This window comes from Vicugna pacos, chromosome 11 (assembly GCF_048564905.1).
Source record: "Vicugna pacos chromosome 11, VicPac4, whole genome shotgun sequence".
Classification (NCBI taxonomy): Eukaryota; Metazoa; Chordata; class Mammalia; order Artiodactyla; family Camelidae; genus Vicugna; species Vicugna pacos.
In genome coordinates this window covers 6,589,070-6,603,719 of record NC_132997.1, presented here as the reverse complement: position 1 = coordinate 6,603,719, position 14,650 = coordinate 6,589,070, and the positions used below count along the sequence as shown (strand labels likewise).

Below are 14,650 nucleotides of genomic sequence, written 5' to 3'. Positions count from 1 at the left end.
AAGGAAAGATAAATGAAAGAAGGATGGATGAATGGATGGTGGATGATGGGTGGAAGAAAGAAAGGATTGATGACAGATGGATGAATAGACTAATGGAAAAATGGATGGAAGACAACTTTTCAGACAAGACTCCTTTTAGTTATAGGTCAGGTCACCATTGACCCGTAGGCCATACTGCAGTTCTGGGCTGCCTGCCACATTGGCTACCACACAGTGGTAGCTTCCAGCATCAGAAAATCAGGCTTGCTCAATACGGAGAGCTCTTCCATCAGCTGACACCGTCACTTCCTTCCGGGCAGAGACAGGCTGGTGGCCCTTGAACCAGGAGATATCTGGAGAAGAGAGGATTGATGCTAGGGACCCTGCCAGCCCTTCAGACCGTGCTGGTGTCATGGGCATCTGAGAGAGGCTTCCAGGGTGGCCACATGGTGTGCCACTATTTCAGGCACTGGAGGAAGCCAGTGTTCTCCAGGAAGTGGGGCGGGGGCAAAACATGGCAGTGTTGTCTGAGATGGAACCCAAGGCAGAGGGGGATGCAGCCTGGGGTAGCCAGGAGCAAGGAGAGTCAAAGCCAACCCCACCCCCTCATTTCCTCCCCCTGCCAGGAGACCACTCTTGAGCACCAGCTTTAGAGGAGGACTCAGTGCACCCAAGACAGCAGCCTCAGAAGTTTGGACCGATTGTATCTTCACCTCCTTACATCCTGCCAGGACCTGTCCCAGAATAGGGTTCCCCCAAGGGAGAGGGCAAATAACTCCAGCGCTCAATGCCCCAGACAAAGCAGGGTAGACGTGGTTCACTTGGGCAATAGGAAATGGATCCTCTTCTTGGGCTCATTCTGTCTGCTGAACACTCACCCCATCTCCCAGCCCTTTCTTCAACTGCTGGTCCAGAGCAGAGGCCCAGACAGATGGCAACTCAGACAGAGCTTCTGGTTCTCACCAGCCCCGGGGAAGCCCTGCGAAGCTGCAAAGTCAGTAGAAACCTGCAGGTTTGTTTCAGGCACCAGTGCAAAGTGGGGACTGGCACTTAATGGGCACTGGATAAACAGCTGGTGAGAAGGAAGAGAGGAACAAGGGGGTGGGCCCACTAGTTCCATCCTGTTTGGGGCACAGCCAGAGCGGTGCCTGGGGCACTGGTGGGCCTCTTTAGACAGGGAACTGGGGCTGGCTGGAGGCGGCTTGCAGCCCAGAGGAGGGATCTTACCAGGAGAAGGCATGCCTGAAGCCAGACACTCCAAGTTTATGGAGGCATTTCCAGCACTGCCTTGTTGACCAGGCCCAGCTCGATGTTGGGGAACACTGGGGAGACAAGGAAAGCCCTGGCTTGGTGGGTGCAGGCTCTGGGTGGCTCATCTCAGCCATCCCCAACGCCCCTCCCTCGCCTTCCCAAAGGGGCTGGACAACAAGTCTCCAAAACAGCTCAAGTCCACTGACCAGGAAACCTCGCTCCTGACCCAAGTGCAAGGCACTGGGAGGCAACCTGCTTGGCAGCCATACTACAGGGATGATCCTGGCGCCCGACCCCCAAGAACGGACATCAGCACATCAGGGAGTTGGCCCCCAGGCAGCCACGAAGAGTGACAAGAACGGAGATCTGTTCAGACACACAAGGATGTACATGACCTCCCATATGAAAAAAAAAAGCAAAGGTAAGTACGAATGAGACCAAGTTTGTCTTCTGAAAATCCATCCAGCAGGAAACAACCAGAAAGGGCCACAGAGCAAATGACTTTCTACTTCTAAAGTTAAGGACGTGACATTGCTTTTAGAAACCCAAGCACACCTGGACCCCCCATGGCAGCCCTGAGAGCCCTATCACCCACCATCCCAGACCCAGGCTCCGCCTCTGCCTATATCCTAACCCAACACCTTGAGTGCTACGTTCCTCTTGTGACACAAGTGTAGATGCCTTCGTCCCTCAGGTCCACCTTCTCAATCTGGGGGGTGGGGGGAGAAGGCCAGAGAGGAGGAGGAGCAAATGTGTGCCAGGGGTGTGGGCAGGGCCAGGAGCCTGGAACCTGAGGGTGGTCAGAGCAACACTGGGACGTGGCGAGTGGCCGGGCTGCTGCTGACCCCAGGGCAGGAGAAGTGAGTCTTGGGCAAAGGCTTCGCTCTGGGGGTGGAGCTCTGAGCCATGTATTCAGATTCCAGGGGATCCCTCTGATCTTGGGGATACTCCCCTTCCCCTACTTTCTCCCTCTGACAGCTGAAACACCAGGGACCTCAAGTAGGCTAAGGATTCCCTTCTTTTCTCAGACTCAGCACCCCTGTGAGCATTTCCAGGGGGAGTGGACTCTGTTTGCCCTGCCCCCCAGGCTGCCAGGGCCCTGGTCAGGCTCTACAGGGTCTCTAAAAAGCATCCCCTCCACCTATGCCAGGTTGGTCCGCCAGCCCTGGAGCCCTTGCACATACCTGCAGGTTCCCCCCTGAGGCCACCAGGGCCACCCCATCCTCCCACCAGCAGAGGCTTGGGGTAGATACTCTAGTCCCTGAACATTGGAGGGTCACAGCCTGCAGGAAAGGGGCTGTGATGTTCTCACCCCCAATGATGACCACCAATGGGGGCTCTGGGCAGAGGAAGAGGTAGGGAGGGCCTGGTGAGGGTCAGGAGGGGTGTAGTGGGCACCCACAAACCCCCTCAATGCCTGGGAGTGAGGGAGTGACCTTTCAGGGCTGTCCTCTAGCCTCTCCCAACTCAGCTCACTAGACACTTGGCCTTGGGGGAAGAGCACCAGTCTGGGAGCCAGTAGAGCAAGTCTTTCCCTTTAAAATTCTCCCATCCATCATCCATCCATCATCCATCATCCAACCATCATCTATCCATCACCTATCCAATCATCATCCATCCATCATCCATCCATCCATCATCCATCCAGATATCTGTATGGGAATTAAGCATCTACTCTGTGCCCTACACTGTACTAGGCACAGGAACACATCAGAGAAAGCTCTGAACCACCCTCAGAGCTCCCAAACTGGGCCACGGAGTTGAACAACCAAATAAGCAATCCCAATACAGTGGGTGGGGGGCTATGGCCATGAGAGGCTGGGCAGTGCAGATTATAACCATGGTAGAATTAAGGAGGGCTTCCTGGAGGAAGGGATGTTTTAGGACAGAGCTGAAAGATAGGGAGGAGCTAAGCAGCAAAGAGGACGAGGCAGAGGGAACAGCAGTTGCAGGCTTAAATAAAGGTAAGAAGCCGATGTATGTTAAGAGTTGAATGAAGTTCAGTGCGCTCAGCATAGAGCAAGTGCCGGGGAACAGGGCGTGGAAGCAGGGGAAGCTGAGGAGGGGATTGAGGGTCAGTGGCCCGGGCAGATGACAAGTGTGGTGAGCAGCTAAGACCACCCTCTCACTCTTTTGTCTCTTTGGGAAGCTGGAAGCCCAGCCCAGAGAAGACTGGCTCCATGAACTTCCCACATCCCCCAGGCCTGACAAAGGCACAGAAGACCATGCCCTCTGCCTTCACCCCTCCAGCATCTCCAGCTACCACTGCCCCAGAACCCCAGGCCCCTCTCACCGTGCACAGACAACTCTACCTCGGCCGCAGCAGTGCCCGCCTCAGTGGTAGCCTGGCAGGCAAAGAAGCCCGCGTGGTCCAGCTCCACATGTTTGATGTGCAGTGTGGTCCCCTGTGAGACCACCTGCACGCCAGCCAGCTCCTCAGCTGGGCGGCCATTCTGAAGCCACCTAAAGTGTGTGGGGAGGGAGACAGGTCAGCCTGAGGCCAGGGAAGGCAGGGGCGACAAGACAAGCCAGGGGGCCTGGCAGCATCTCTCCTGCTCTCATGTCTCTGGTTTTGTGACCTCTTTCTTTGCTCCTGGGAAGGGGAGCATCTCCCATCCCCATCCACCCCACAAGTATGCCCTCTCTACTCACACCTCAGCCCCCCAGTTCTAGCCTCCATGGCCCAATACACACTGGATAGCAGGCCCTGGGAACCTGAGGCCTGGCAGGGAAGTTCCAGGGGCTGTCTCACAAGGGTGGTCACCTGGCCCAAGCCTTCAGCCACCAGGAGCTGCAGCAGTACTGAAGGCAGGAGCCACCATTGGGTGTTTGGAGCTGGGAAAATTTCAGTCCCAGTGCCACCAGAGCAAGGCCAAGCCCCACCTCACCCTCCAAGTCCCACCATAAATGACCCTCCTCCAGGAGGCCTTCCATGACTACCAAAGTCGGGTGAGTGGTCCCCCGACCCTCCCCACAGGCTTGGTCTGTTTATTCGGTGTCTGTCTTCCTGCCAGACCCAGGGCTCAGGAGTCCCACCTGCCTCTTCCCTGCCTTAGCTCAGAACCAGTAGCTGAGAAGTGTCTGTGGAGTGGAAGAAGCAGGAGAAGGACCCACCCACCTGCCCCCAGAACCCACGCCCACCACCCAGCTTTGGGCCTCAGGGAGTTCTCCATAAAGGTCCATCCCGCTGATCCAGAGCATCGTGTGGAAGGCAGAGCCATGATCTTTATCCTGGGTGACCTGACCTAGCGTCCTGGGCAGGAGCAGGGACCCATGATCCCGAGAGCCAACCCTGCCCCCTCCAAGCCCCAAGGGGCCCCCAGCCCAGGTTTCAGTGTCCTCATCTGTTTCATGCAACTCAGGGAGCACTGGTCACTTCTCCCCCACCTTCCATCCACTCCACATGCAGCCCAGGTGACGCGGGTGGGACAGGCCTGAGCTCACCTTGCACCGCCACAGTGAACTGCAGCATGGCCCCCCCTACCCCAGTGGGACTGCTGTCCATGCAGCTGTACAGGCCTCTGGACACCCCCCACCCCAGGCTCTTCAGGCTCAGCACGCCACCGTCTGCCTCCACCCACGTCCCATTGCTCTCTGCCATGGGCAGCCCCTTGTGGTGCCAGGAGAGGGTGGGGGTGGGCGGCCTCTGGACCCACACTCGAGCACCAAGGACCTCCCGGCCACAACCTGCACCACATGAGGCCCTCCGCCAGCACCCTCAATGGTGGGCGGGACGAGGAAAGAGGTGCGGGAGCTGCTCAGGGACCAGCAGCCTAATGAAGCCCCTCTCTGACATCATCCGATGTGAAATGCCTCCTTCCTCCCTCCGCTAGCTAAAACCCCTGTTCAGATATCATCCCCTCTGGGAAGCCTCCCTTAGACCCCTGGCTGGAAGCACTCTCTCCCTCGTCTGCCCCTTGGTGGTACCCGCCTCTGATGCACTTTTGCATCTTTTCTCCATGCCCTGCTACCCCAGCAAGCTCTTCGTGATCATAAAAATGCTTGTCTCTGTGTGTCTCCAGCATGCGCACACAGTAGGTCTCGATATCCGCTGAACTCAAAGTGGTGGGTTCCCCTGGGCCCCAGACCAGAGCCTCTGCTCCTACAGGCCCCTCTCTGACCTGAAGAAGCAGGCGGACCCTGGCCCAGGTGACCCGGCCCATGTGGGCTCCTAACTCAGCCAGCAGTGGCCCAGGGGTTAGCCAGAGGGAGGCTTCTCTCTCCCCCTTGGGGAAGGCCCACAAGTTGCTGAGCCCACAGAGCCATCGCCAGGGGACATGGGGAGATGAGGGAACGGGGTGGGCTTCTCAACTGTGTTTGCATCACAAGCCCCACTGAAAACACACACATGCATTTTTTCATTCAGTTTCCAGGAGGACTTCAGATCCCCGAAGAAGAATCCCTGAGCAGGCAGCTGGGCTCATCCTCAGAGGTTGCCCTTGACTCCCCACATCCCAACTGCCCTTTGGGGTCTCCAGGGCTCCAGCACCCAAGCCCTTTACATCTTGTATCTTGGGGACCAGACCTCCAGAGATGACTCTTCACAAGAGCCCACGATGACCCCACCAGCCTGCATTCTGCCCTCTCAGGCTTCACCTGCTTGGACCCATCCCTGCCCACACACAGCCCTTCCTCTGAGTTCTTCGCCTGTCCTGAGAGCCAAGCCCCTCAAGGCAGGCCAGCCCCGAGGGTAGCAGCACACGATTCACAGTCAGACGCTCTAGGTATGAACCAGGTCCCCTCACCTCCTAGCAGGGTGACCTGCCCCAGAGCCTACCAGGCTCAACCACGAGTGGGGAGACACGGGCCCTGGTCCCTGTAACCCGTGGTGCTGTGTGAAGAGCCCCAGTAGGTCTGACCACAGGAAGTGATTAATTAAGAGCAGTTGGTTATTAATGATCATGGGGGCCTGAGTGCTGTTTCTTGAAGAGCACTGCGGGGAGACCTGGATTCCTGACTTGCTCTGGCTGGGCCCCGAGACAGGCCCCTCCGTTCCTGGTCTGCTACTCGCCTGTCTAAGGCGGGTTACACGAGCTGAGATGACCCTTCTCCCTAGGTAACTCCTCAATCGTGTTATCCCGGGCTCCTGGCTGCTCCCCTCACCCACCTCTGGAGACAGTTGGAGGCCACCATGGCCCCGAGTCCCTCCTACCATCCACCCTAGCTGACTGACCACTGCCCCGGGAGCTCACCATAAACCTCCAGCCTGGTGGCCTTCTCCACATCCCCCATGGGGTTGCTGGCCTTGCAGGTGTAGATGCCTGTGTCTTAGCCCCGGGCTCTCTCCAGTTGCAGCTGCCGGCCGCCTCTGGTGAAGACGACCCCAGCATCGGAAGGCAGGAGGTCCTCGTCCTTGAACCAGGTGATGTCGGGAGTAGGTACACCTCGGGCCTCACAGAGGAACTGCATGGGTGGCCCTCTATGATGGTCACCTCACTTGTCTCCTTGGAACCCCAGATGGTGGGAGGTGCTGAGGACAATGGTGAGGGGTGTGGTCACAGGGAGCCTGGCTCTCACTGAGGCTGCTGGTGTCCCATCCCTCAAGGCTGAATGCATGTGCCCCTGGGCCACAAGCACCACACACATCACGGGCTCCTACTGCAGGGGTGGGGAAGGCGTAGGGGATGGTGCAAGGGGATGGGGTCTGGGGACAGATGGGAGAGGCCGGCTTGGGTGACAAGGGAAGCAATCCTGGCCATTGCAAGAGGCACAGAAGCTAGGGGAGGGGCCCCAGGTCAGGCTCTGGACCCCACTCTGCCTCTAACTCACTGTGTGACCAGCATAGGTCACTAGCCCTCTCTGGGATTCAGTTTCCCCAGCTGTGAAATGGGGGACTGAACTGGATCAGGGGTTCCCACAGGGCTGGACACACACCACGAGTGGTACCCAAGACAATCCTCGGGGCACGCAGGCCTGCATCTTGTAACAGAACAGCTACACCCTTCCCAAATCTCATTCTTGCCTGATTACAATAAAGTAAAGGCATTTGGTGTGTTTGCTGCCACTGTGTTCCCAAACGTTCTAGCATCTTCTGCTCTGCCCTTCCCACCACATGCAGGCAGCTCACACCTGAGTGTTTCCAACATCCCTCTTTGGTCACATTTGTTTCCCCAGCTTCCTCCCCTGAAGGCCAAGTGGCCCTGGTTCCTACTTCCCTGTGAGATATTAAACATCCTTTTAAATGAATGTGTTTCAGTGTAAAGAAAAGTGACTTGATTTAAAGAAACAATCATCCTGAGTGGAATCAGGAATAGCAAAACTTGTGAAGCTCAGATGGGATTTGGGTAACGGGCCAGATTCCCTCTGTCTTTCGCCCCCTCCACCCACCTCTCCCCTACAAACCCTGCTTTACTGGACTGGGGGCTCACTCCTCATAGTCCCCATTTCTCCCCTCACCACCCTCCATGCAGTGGTCAGCCCATGGCAGGGGCCGGGAAGAGGCCGGGCTCACGGTGGATTCTGAGCTGGAAATCCTTGGCCTGCTGTCCTGCTGGGCTGAAGGCCACCCGCTGGTACCGCCCTTCATCCCCCACATAACTGCTGGTGATTCTGAGAACCTGGCCATCCTCCTGGAGCTGGATGTGAGGGTCCCCTTAGAGAACAGTTCTGCAGAGATGGTGGAGAAGACTGCTGGTAAGGCCAAGATGCTGGCAGGGGCAGGCTGCACGGAGGGGAACCTGCTGCTTGGGAAAAGAAAGACTGAAAGATTCACAGTCGCTGAAAGGTGCCAACAGCCCAAACACCCAACAACGGATAAACATAAACAAAATGGGGTCGATTCCTACAATGGAATATTACACAGTCATTAAAAGGGATGAAATCCCAAAACCTGCTACAATGTGGATGAACCTTGAAAACTGTGTGCTAAGCCAGACACAGAAGGCCACATACTGCATGACTGCCTAAAATGTATGTGAAATATAGGGAAATCTATAGAGACAGAAAGCAGATTTGTGGTTGCCAGGGGCTGGGGGAGGGGAAGAACAGAGGTGTAACTGCTAATGGGTACAGGGTCTCATTTCGGGGTGATGAAGTGTTCTGGAACTAGACAGAAGTGATGGTTGTGCAGTACTGTGGATGCAGTAAATACACTGAATTGTGCCCTTTGGGATGGTGAATATCATATTAATACCTTAAATACCTTAAAATAAAAAGTACCTTTAAGAAGTTTTAAAAACAAGAGGAAGATGGGCTGAGTGATGAGAAAACACTGCCTGGTGAAAGCAGGGTCTGACCTGGGTGATCTCAGGTAGGAGTGCCTCACGCTGCCCTCTGCCTCAGCCCTGGGTGGCTCGTGCACAAGCCCCCACCCTGCAGAGTTCCACCTCCCCAGAGACTCCTCCATCCGGTCCCAGCCTGGGCTCCACCCCGACGCTACCCACTGCTGGTGGGGGAAACCACTCACTGCCCGTCCTTGGCCCATTCCACCTGGGGCGTGGGGACTCCAAGGTCCGGCACTCCAGTTCCACCCCTGCACCAGCCAGGCCCAGCACCTCCTGAGCGGCCCCAGCTCCAAGCACGGAAGGTGGGATGGGGGAGAGAAGGGGTAGGGAGTGAAAATGCTCAAACCCTACAAGCCCTGCCTGCCGCGGGGCTTTTGCATGTACAGGTCCCCTGCCCAGTGAGCCTTTCCTCCGCCCACTCAGCCCTCCTGGGAAGCTCCCCCAAGCTCCTGGCTGGAGGGGCCCCTGCTCTGTGCATCCTCAGAGCCCCGCCCTACTCTTCCACAGCACAGAACACAACAGTAATTACTTAGCTAATGGTGTTGCTGTCTCATGTCTGTCCCTATGGCTCTGTGAACACAGGCCCGGGTCTGCCATGGGCCCCTCTGTGCCTCAGGCTCCCAGCAGGCAGTCTCCCCTTTTCCCTGACCCACCTAAAAGGGTAGTGGCTGCAGGGCCAGGCACCCTTGGAAACTGTAGGGGCTCAGGCCTCACTCACTGAGCACAAGGAGACCGATGTCCCTTTGGGCAGTCCCGGCCTGGTTCTCGGTCCGGCAGGAGTAGAGGCCCACATTGCCTTCCTCATTCCTGGGAAAGTGGAGGGCCTGGGCCCCGTCCAGGAAGTGGTGGCTGCCCACCTCGGGGATCTGGGCAGAAGAGGCCACAGGGAGTTGATGAGCGGGGTCTGGCCATCCCCCAGCACCAGCAATGAGGAAACTGAGGCCCAGGGATCTGGTTGGTTTTCAGAACCCAGGGCTTCTGACTCCTGGAATAGTATTGTTTTCTCTCCACCATGCAGCCCTCCAGGCTTCATCATAGGACCACAGTCCCCCATGGCCCTGAGCCCCAGTGCATCCCCAAAGATACCTATCACCTGTCACATCTTCCCGCCACACATGGCACAAACAAGAATGCATCCAGAAGGCCTGAGCCCTGTCCAAGTCCCACCCACAGCCCATCCACCCCAGGGAACACCCACCAGCTGCCCATCTTCGAGCCACATGATCTCAGGGGCCGGAAAGCCATTTGCGTCACACTCCAGCATCAAGGACTGCCCAGCCATGCCTGACACGTTGGCCCAGGACCCATCCTCCTGGATGCTGGGGGCACTTGGGAGCAAGGAGAAGCAGAGAAAACTGCCCCCTCCTCAGGACACCCACTGCCACAGTCACCGGGACCCCGTCTGGACAAGGCAGCCCCAACTGCCGCCCTTCCCCAGATTCTGAGTCCCAGGATGCCTGCCCCAGCCCCTGATCTGTGCATCAGGAGCCTGTGGCCCCAGGAATGGCCTCAGCAGCCTCGCCTGGGGAACTTGACCTGGTTGACCAGGAACTGTGCCCACCTCTGTCTCTGACATTCCACTTTGTAAGATGCAGAAGTCCCCAGATCCAGTTGGTTCTACACCCAAACTGTTGTCATGGTCACCTGGGAGGGTTTCCCAAGTCAGAATCTCAGAAAGTGGGGTCTGGGTAAGTCTTTGAAACAAACATCCCAGGCAAGTCATTACATGGCAAGCCACCCGATCAGGAACCATTAAAACTGCTTCTCACCCCTTCCATGAGCCCATGTTAAGGGGAAGTGGTCCCCTCCTTTGGGACACAGCACCGTGGACGGGCAGAATATGAGCTTCAGGTGGCTTCAGCAGCTTTAATGGGAGATGGGTTTAGGGACCCTAAACTGTCATCAGCGCTCATTCTTAGGAATGAAATTAGGTTTCTTTCTTTATTTTAATGGAGGTACTGGGGATTGAACCCATACGTGCTAAGCACACACTCTACCACTGAGCTCTACCCCTCCCCCTATCAGTGCTCATTCTAAAATGAATTCACCACTAGGCCATTTAAAAAGCCATTTAAGGAGTTCCAGGTTCTCCTTCACTGTCTCCGTGGGGGTCTCTCTGGGGAAGGGGATGCCCATGCAACCTGCCACTCTCCCCACACCATCAGGCCCTCCCAGACAGGCACTGGGGGCAGGGACCCGCAGCTCTCCCTGCAGTGAGCCTTCAGGCCGAGGAGCCGGGAATGCCACACCTAGACATCCCAGGGTACCACTGGGAGGTGTGTACAGGGTGTCCCTGGCTCTAGGGTCCCCGCTCACCGTGGACCACCAGCTTGGCTCGCCTGGGTTGCAGAGCCTGCCTCATTGGTGGCCTGGCACTCGTAGTTTCTGCCATCAGTGGAAGAGACGGAGGCCAGGAACAGGGAGCCTTCATCCAGCACCGTCAGACCCAGACGGCCACGCAGGGGGTCCGAGGACAGGCCCTTCCGCCACATGACCTGCGGCTTGGGCGTCCCTGGTGGGGCACAGAGTCATCAGCACAAACACCTTATCCGCTTCCCTCTCCACACCCACACTGCCCCCTTCCTTGTGCAAATGTCACTGACCCTACGGTGGGGGGGTCCCAGATACCTCCTAGCCCCACAGGCTGGAGATGCGGCCCTCAGAACTGCAGATGCCCACACACCAGCCACCTTCCCACCCAGCACTGTGTGTCCACACGGCCTCCCAGAGCCCTGGGGGGTCACAGGCATGGGGGCCAGAGACTTTCCTGGTTCCCTTCTCAGGGACCCCAGCTGAAATTGCCCCCACCAGCACTCCCAATCCCCTCACCAGCCCTGGGCCTTCTATTTTTTATGCATCACCTTCAACTTTCTAACATACATAAGATGTAGTTCTTTACGAGTTTTTTTTTTTTTTGGTCTATTGTCTAGCTCCCCCACAAGGGCAGGGCTTTTGCTTTGCTCCCTGCTGCACGCCCAGCCGCAAGCCCAGCGCCTGGCACGCAGTAGGTGCCACATGAATGTACAAGCCTGCCATGCTCAGCACCCGTACTGTCCCATCAGATCAACGCATAGACACAAGTTCTGGCACCATCAACGACAGATGCCCGGCCCCACCATGAGCACCACAGTCCTCCTGGAGCCCCTTCTCCGACACTCCTCATGTCGGACTGTCCAGCATCTGGCTCTGCCACCAGACCGTCATCTCTTCTGGCCTGGCACACAGTGGGTACACAATGAACAGCTGCCCCACTGGGCCTGGACACACAGTAGGTTCTCAGATCAGTGCTGAAGAAATGACCAAAGCTTCCAAGCAGCACACATGCCTGTGAGGCCTGGTGCCTAGTGGCCACAGTAGGGCTCGGGGACCCGGAAGCCCCAGCTCTGCAGACTTGCTGAGTGACCTCAGGACAAGGGCCGCCCTTACCCACAGCTCCGCCCTCTCGGCCAACACCTGCCTTCCTACCTCCACTGGCACCAAGCAGGAGGGGAGCCTGCAGCTCCTCCATCACCCCATCGATGTCCACTGCCACCATGAGTCAGCGGGACCCTCAGTCACTGCCAGCACCAATGACCATTAACAACACCCCCCTTTATCTGCCGCCTCCCCTGGCAGCAAGGTGCTCTTTGTAAACACACACTCTCTCTTTGCCTCACTTGCTCTTTTATCTGTTCAGCCACAGAGGGGGAAAGGTGGTGGGAGGAAGGGGTGGGCCACCCCATTGTGGGTGGGGCAAGATTATGATGCAGCACATCCAAGGCACCCTGGGTGTGGCCTCGTTCAGGGGGGGCCCTGCCCCACCCACCAAGCGGGCTTCTCTGCCCTAAGTGCTGGGGAAGCTGCATGGTGGCTGTGAGGGGAAGGGAGGCCTGTGGCCACCAGAGCTCTGGGATCTCTGGGCTACTTAATCCTCCATGTCTGTTTTCCCATAGAATCCTCTGCCATTTCCTCTGTGCCCACCCAGGATGCACGCCCAAGTGTTCCACTGCCAGGGACCTGCTCCCCACCATGGGGACACACAGGTGAACACACACACACACCCCCCACAAACACACTCATGCCCCTCCCAGCTCCTCAGCTTCTCCAGAGGGCCCAACCCATCCTCCCACCACCAAGGATCAGGGCTGCTGGCCTAGAGGGGCACTGAGTTTTGAATGCTGGGACTTTTTTTTTCTTAATCAATTTTGAACATCTATCCCCTAAAGGAGCTGTAACACAGAACTGCCCTGAAGCTCTGGGATGGGAAAACTCCAGGGGACTAGGGCTGTCTCTAGAAATCACTCACCTCACCGCCCCACTCCCATTTCACAGGGGTCAAGAGAGAAGCAATGATTGCCCCAAGTCACCAGCAAGTTGGTGGCCAGGCTCCTGACCTCTGTCCCGCCTCACAGGGAGGAGGTGGGTGGTGCCATGCCCTGCAGGTACCAGGGCTCCCACATCCAGGCCCTGGGCTCTGGTCTTTCTCCTTTTGCCCTCAGAGCCCTCCGAGCCCAAGGTCACATGACTCGTGGTTGCCAGCTCCCAACACTGCCCCCCAGACAGCCAGAAACTTGAAAGGGAAAAGGCCAGGGGGCAGGTGCTGGCTGGGATGAGGCAGTGTTATTAGAGGACTTGAGTTATGCTGACCTGGCTGAACTCCGGCCCAGAGGTCAGGCCCCTGGCTGACCAGAGATGACGGTAGAGTTGTAGGCAGCCATGAGGCAAGCAGGGCAGGAGGCCCAGGCCAGTGGTCCCACCTCCCACCTCCCATCTCCTGAGAGTGCCTTGCTCGCTGTTACCAGAGACTGGCACAAGGCGGCGCACTGGTCAAAGGCGGCACAACGGCCCCTCCAGGTGGGCAGCTCTGCATGAGGGAGCCCACCTGGCTCCTAGGGCTCCCACCTCAATGCCTGCCAGGCTTTTCTGTAAGCGTCCACTTGCTCCTTAGACACCCAGACACCTTCCCTGCTAGAAAGCACCGTCCATGCAGTGGTGGTGGTGGGAGGGGGGCACAGAGCATCCTCTCACCAGTCATAGAAGAGCCCAACTCGTGCAGGCAGCAGGATTCGCCGGGAGGTTTTACAGAAAGGTAGAATCATCCGGTTAACCCACTTTCCCGAGCCCCTACTATGCGCCAGGCATGATGCTGGGACCTAAAACTCCTGTCGTCCACTGGGCCTTCACAGCAGCCCTGTGCAGAGAGATGGGTGTGACCCCACTGTACAGCTGGGAAAACTGAGGCTCAGAAAAGAGATGGGAACCGCCCCGAGGTACATAGCTTGGGAGGATCGAAGCAAGTTTCAGTGCTGGGCAGTTGACCGAGGGGTGGCTATCTTGGCCCCACACTGTGCTGTAGTCCCAAAGGGCTGGTTTACTGGACGTGTGAGTCAGCCTCTGTGAAAAAGTCTGGGGATTGGAGACAGGCAGGGGCCACCAGGCATTGATCCTAGGACACTGGACTAGGAGTCCACTGGGTTGGGTCTGACTTTGAACCCTTCCGAGCCAGGTAAAGCAAGTCCCTTCATCCCCGTTTCCTCATCTGTATAATGGGCACACAAAGGGCCTGTGACTGGGGCTGGTGAACAGATTCTATGTGCGCTCAGCCCAGGACCTGGCACTTGGTCGCCAGAAACTCCCCCTCCTTTAATGCACACACCTGCGGCTCCTCCACCCTGCTCTGAGAGGGGGCATGAGGTTTCATTTGAAGACCCCTCCCACAGCTTCCATGGTGATGCTGCAGCCCAGAGGCCTTCTGTGTTAACGAGCCAGGGCTGGGCAGACTCGGAATCCAGTGCTCTTTGGTGTCCTGTTGTCCAGCACTGTGTTGGGCCCTCAGGAAGAAGCAGTCCATCACTGCCCTCCCCAATCCAGCCCACCCTGCTGAAGTCACCTGAACATCCCACAGGGATCTGGGACCCCCAACCAGGCTCCTGCAGCTGGGCTGGACCCCAGGGGGCCCCTGCAGACATGCTGTCACCAGCCCATAGGTGCTGGCCCTGTGTTGCCCCTGCCCCCTTGAACTGGGAGGGCAGCTGTGGCCACTGGCCCCGGCTGACCCTAAGCACAAGCAGCCAGCATGGAGGTGGGGGAACCCAAGGGCCCCTCAGCCTGTGCTCATCAGGGTCTGTGCAACTTCAGGCAACTAGCTTTGCCCTGCTGGTCCTGTCTCCCCATCTGCCAAGAGGTGTCATAATCCCCCTGCTCAGCAACCAACCCCT

At 57.5% G+C, this 14,650-nt stretch overlaps 1 long non-coding RNA gene across 1 annotated transcript; it reads right to left on the bottom strand.

Moving 5' to 3' along the window:
• Positions 1 to 247: 247 nt before the first annotated feature.
• On the bottom strand, positions 248 to 1,291 carry LOC140699132 (uncharacterized). Its single transcript, XR_012077139.1, has 3 exons — positions 1,207 to 1,291; positions 858 to 966; positions 248 to 332 (listed from the first exon to the last, which is right to left on the bottom strand). It is a non-coding gene; the product is annotated as an uncharacterized lncRNA (long non-coding RNA).
• Between the last annotated feature and the right edge of the window lie 13,359 nt (positions 1,292 to 14,650).